A 6,086-nucleotide genomic window follows, 5' to 3' on the forward strand; every position below is an offset into this window, starting at 1 on the left:
TTGTATGTCACTTATGATCTCATTGTGTCAAATAGGACTACTCTAGGAGAAAGTCACTATTGTATCAATGATGTATTTTCCACTGTGCATGGCTCCAGTGGTGATTTAAAGTGCCTGGGTCTCTGGCCACTATTACTGCTGAAATAGTGACACTAGCAGCCTGGAGCCCTGGGCCTTTTTAAACCACCAGGCCCCAGGATACCTACCCCATTTTGCCTCCTACCCCCGTTGGTGGCCCCGTCAGCCAGGAAACACTTCTCTTAGCCTTTTCAGATGTGTATGGAGGGGCAGTAATATTGTGCATTCAAAAAAGCCCATAGTACAAAGTTACTACCAGACATAAATTGATTGATGTCCAAAGCAAGTCTTACCGTAGATTACTATAGGCTGTCACTGGGTATGTAATGCTTCCAAATTTAAGCCTTCATATCACTCTACAGTTCTGCAGTCAGAGTAACCATTCTGTAATGCTTCATTTGCTTTGTCAAAAATATTTTCATGACTCCAAAACAAATGATGCAAAAAGAATTATTTACCACTCGGAATATAAATGTTAAGATCTTGAAGGCACCTGAACAAATCCTTGTATTCACGAGGAAGCTCACCAAGGAGAAGGGGTTCATTATAGATCTTTTTACAGGATAATAGCTTTAATCAGATGGATTCGAAAAGCACAGTTACTCATCTGAAGGTTTCATGATCCCCAGAAGTTGCAGATCATGGCTCCTTCTGAGGTTGACACAGTCACAAAAGGTTATTCTATTAGACCATAACAAACTAAAAACAAATTGGTCCATGTGCAAAATTTTCCAAGGTGACAGGAAGATAGGAATTTGGCATAAGTGAAATATCTATAGGTAGTTACTATTCATGAACACTTCTGATTGCCTTTATCCACACTTCTCTACTGTGGTCTTGATACAGAATGCCTTGAGTTACTGTTAATTTATTGCATGACTACAGGTAAGGTATGGGGTCAGCGATCTCTTCCAAAGTGATCTGAGGTTCATACTGTTTAGTAAAATAGGAATGAATGGATGGGAGAAATTATCCCAAAACAGCCTTATACCACTAGGTGAACTTCACCCTGTGCATGGAAAAGTACCAGGCCTACACAACCCAGAAGTCACACTTAAACCATCAAACCAAGATTTAAATGGGATGTCAATATTAATCACTATCCACAATGTCTATGAGCTCATAGGCGAATTTCACTCACTATTGCAAGTTCTTGACTGTTCACTTTTGGTTAAGGAGAATGTTTTTTCCCCTGACATTTACCTCCCTGACAATCTAAAGAAGGGAGAAGCAAAAAAATAATGCAAGCATTATTTCTCAGCTTACCTGAGCACCAGACATGTCATTTGAATTATCACTGCAATAAAGTTATATCACTACTTAACAATCTGAGTGAGAGCAGATGACTAAGGGTATGTCTACACTACAGTATTATTTCAAAATAGCTTATTTTGAAATAGCTTATTTTGAAATAACGTGTCTACACACAAAATGCATTTCAAAATAGCTCTTTGCTATTTCAAAATAGCACGTCCACACTAAGTGGACTCTGAAACACATTTAAGGCTGGCCAGAACCATTTTCAGCAGGGCACCAGGTCAGGGTGTGGGGCTGCTATGTGGGGCTGCTGCCTGAGACTAGTGAGGCCTGTGCTTAAAGGGACCCCCCTGGACAGCCAGTTCTCTGGTTGTCTACCTTGATTTGGGACAGCAAAGCATTGTGTCTCTGCGTGATCTGGTCGCCCTCAGTTGGGACACCACAGAACTCTGAAACATGGAGCCAGAGCTGCCCCTGAGCACTCTGGTGCTTCTCTTGGATGCGTTGTTGCGAGCCTGGCTACACTACTGCAGGCTGTCATCCGGGAAGTCCATCGGGGGGCTGTCAGTATCCAGGAGGCCCTGCAGGAGAGCTTCCACTCTGAGGAGCACTAGGAGTCTCCCTGGTCTGCCCCATTGGGAGCTTGTGCCTCATTCCTCCCTCACGTCCTTCCACTTATCCCTCCCTAAACCCCCTTCCTGATGTCAAATAAAATACACATATTTTCACGAACACAAACTCTCTTTATTTAACAAAACCGGGGTGGAGGGAATGAAATTCTGGTGAGACTGGGGAAAGAAGGTCGGAGAGGGGAGGAGAGTGGATGGGAGAGGGAGAGGGAAACCTGGGAGGAGGGAGCTGGAAGGGGGAAGCAAGGGGAAGAAGGGGGAGGGGAAGCTCAAGGCTCAGGGGTGGTGGTCTTGCCGGACCAACTTGATTGTTATGCAAACCTCCTCCAGGGTTTGCATGTGGCCGTTGGTGGCCAGGCTGGCAGCTATCCTGCCATAGATGGCCGTGCTTCTCCATACAGTGCGGAGATCATGATGTTGGGGGCATCCTCCCCAAACCTGAATAAGGTCCATGATCTTCACCCTGGACCAGAAAGGTGCACTCCTTCTCCGGGCCCAGGAAAGCTCCTGGGAGCTGGCAGACTGCTCCTGGGGAGTGGTGGATGGCTGGCTGCCAGTGGTTTGCTGGCTCATGTCAGGGGCCCCAGTAACCACTGCTGTCTCTGGGCTGGCAGGCTTGGAGCTGGCACAGTCACTGTTGCCAGAGTCAACCCCTTTAAGGGCTCCGGAGAAGGGGGAGGGAGTGGAGTGTTCTTGGTTGAGGCTGGAGTGGCCACCAGAGCACACTGGAAATGCTGGAGGCCCCCTATTTTGATATAAGTGTCTACACAGCACTTATTTCGAAATAGCTATTTTGAATTTGGCATTATTCCTCATGGAATGAGGTTTACCAAATTCGAAATAAGCACTCTGCTATTTTGAATTTATTTCAAAATATTTTTTGCTGTGTGGACACTAGGAAAGTTATTTCAAAATAAGGGCTGTTATTTCAAAATAAGTTGGCTGTGTAGACATACCCTAAGTGAAGAACTTGCTATATTCATCCCCACTTTATGATGTCAGTGGAACTCTATGAATAGATCTGACCAAATAAAGTTAATCAAATAAGTTATCTGATATAATTTACAATATTTGTTTCAAGAATTTCATTTAGAAAATATGTCTGCATTGTGGTAGGTTTAGCTGAAGAATTAGGTGAGTAGTTCATGAGAATGCAAAATGTTCTGTCTGAAATATTAATGACCATTTAATTTTTGACCATGTACACATCACATTTAGCCATAAACATACTCCACAATAGTCTCCATAATAGACCAGCAATAACAAGGGATTGGTATTAACTAGATTTGGCTAACTATATTGCCCCACTTTTAAGCCATTAATTTAAATACAAGATTGGGTAGTATTGCTACAGCCGACTAGTACCCATGAGTATAACCTCAGCAAAGTCATCGGGGATTGAGTAGATATTGTATAGTAAATTGCTATAAAAGATACATCTAGCAAAGGCTGAAGTACATGGAAAAGACAGTATGGGAAGGTGTTACCACATTTCTTCTCTATGAATAGAATGGACTTCAGCTTCCAATACTAGTAATGCAGTGCATTTCATAAGAACTAAATTAACAATCTGAACCCAAGTGCACTAAAATTGATGTAAGCTTTTTCATTGATTCCAAAGTGCTTTGGCTCAGCCACACAAAAATTAAAAGCATGACCGAGACATAAGGAAAGAGCAAGCTTTAAAGGCAATAGTAAGTCAAATTAATTTAATTAATTAAACTTTGTCAGATGATGTCATTTTCATAGAGTACTCCTTTATTTTAATTTTAGTAAATCAAACAGACTCCTCGACTCTGATAAATGTTGCATAGGAACTGATAAAAGGCTGAAGTATTTCAGTTCAGACGTTTTCAATGAAAAAAATATCAAGTTCTTTGGTACTTGAGTCACCATGTTTTGATTTCATGCATCATTTCCCACAGAAAATATGGGAGATGATGCATGAAATCAAAAATGCATGAAATCAGAAATAAGTATGATTTAAGTGAACATTTGAAGAGGAACTCCACCTTTTATGCTAAAAGGCTTAAATTTATTTTTCATAAGTGTGAAGCTCTGATTAGGAATCTCTCAAATCAAAAGATACTTTTTAAAAAAATACATTGGTTGAAAAGATAACAGTTCTTCTCTGACTAGATTATTCATCATAGAAATAATATTCTCAGTGGTCTATACTGTCCCCCATATCCTTTATTCATGCATAGATGAAATTCTTCCACACACAAATCTCTTCTCTTCTACATGCACATGTAGGGTATGTCTACACTACCCCCCTAGTTCGAACTAGGGGGGGTAATGTAGTCATACGGAGTTGCAAATGAAGCCCGGGATTTGAATTTCCCGGGCTTCATTTGCATAAAGCCGGCCGGCGCCATTTTTAAATGCCGGCTAGGTTGGACCCCGTGCCGCGCGGCTACATGCGGCACGGACTAGCTAGTTCGGATTAGGCTTCCTAATCTGAACTAGCTGTACACCTCGTTCCATGCGGCACGGGGTCTGACCTGGGGGGGTAGTGTAGACATACCCGTAGGTTCCAGGGCAGTAAATCAATGCAGTCACCCCTGAATGTCAGATTCCAGGAAAAGCTGTACCACTGAGCTGCTTGGCCTTTTTTTCTTTAATTTCCGCCCGCTCTTCTCCCCCCCCCCCTCCCTTCCCAGTGATTGTCTTGTCTTTTTCTTCTCCCGTGCTATTGGGAATAGAGATTTGGAGAGGAAGAAGGCACAAGTATCTTCTGTCCTGATTGGCAAACACCTAGGGCTATTCCTGTCTAGACAGAATAGTGACTCAACCAACTTCATGGCATTGGACTTTTGGTGGTCCATTCATCTGTTAAGAGTCCACAGTGGGGGAAGAGAGCAGAGACTGTGAATGGCAAAGGGATGTGTGGACATGATAAGGGAAATAGAAATCTCCTTCCTCTTGTCCTGCAAAAATTAGTCAAAAATTATAATATAGGATGAGGTAGTCAGAGGAAATCCTGGGTATCGCAACTCCATTATAGACATGTTGACATGGAGCCAGGAGACTGCAACTGATCAGATCTTGTGCAAAGTCACAGAGCCTTGATATACATGCACCAGATGTTCTGTGCTTCCCCGGAATTTGCTAGTATTGGGAACAAGGTCATAAGACTTTTGTCCAGGCAACCCTTAAGGGGATCCCCTCCATTAGGGCTATTTTTTACATATGTTATATAGTAAGAGGTCTATTTAGGCCAATTACCTTTTTTGTCCTATCAGTCTGAAGTGATATAAATATTTTATCTAACATTCTAGATATTTCACATTACATTTCCCCAATATCCTATTCAAATACTCAGTCACCATTGCCTCCTATTATGCTAGTTACCACATCCTAATATCCTAAAATGACTACTACTTAGATACTTTTACACAGTATTATTTGCATTTTGTATGTTAAATAATATTTTGAATGAGCTTTGTGGGTAAAGAATTTTTAAAAGATTTTCCATATAATGTTGCTCATTTTACTTGACTAGGTGTGGCTTCACTGTGGCCTGTTAGAATGGGTGCTATAGTGAATGCCTTCTTACCTATCAGCGAAGCTGTACCTTTTTAACACCGCTGGCACCAGCACACTTCAGAATCTGAGTGCCAGCACATAAGGTTTAACTTCCCGATTTTAGCTGAAATGACCTGAGTGGAAGGAGAGTTTTTACCCAGGTCAAAATAAGTAACTAAACTAAATATTAAGGCCATTTTAATTCTGAATGAGTGTCCAACTAGAGATTTAATTCAGTCAGAGAAATTCACTTTAAATTCATACATTTAGTGATCTGAAGCTAATTTTCCTGAGTGTCTTGTTGTGATAATTGGTTTTATATACTAACTGTGAGCTCAACTATGAAAAGTGAGTGAAATAGGGGGAGAGAAGCAGCTCTGTACATTGCCATTCTCTCTCTCTCCCTTCTGACTGGAGTCATGTATGTTGCTGTTAGTGGTATTTACCTGCAGACTCTATCCCTGCCACTCCCGTTGGTGAGGAATCGTAGCTAATGGGAGCATCGGGGGTGGTGCAAACAAGTACAGGGCAGCCCGCAGTCACCTGAACCCTCCAGGGAGGTGCACCAGGTAAGAACTCTCATTTCCTTTCCTG

Source organism: Pelodiscus sinensis, chromosome 1 (assembly GCF_049634645.1).
Source record: "Pelodiscus sinensis isolate JC-2024 chromosome 1, ASM4963464v1, whole genome shotgun sequence".
Lineage (NCBI taxonomy): Eukaryota > Metazoa > Chordata > Testudines > Trionychidae > Pelodiscus > Pelodiscus sinensis.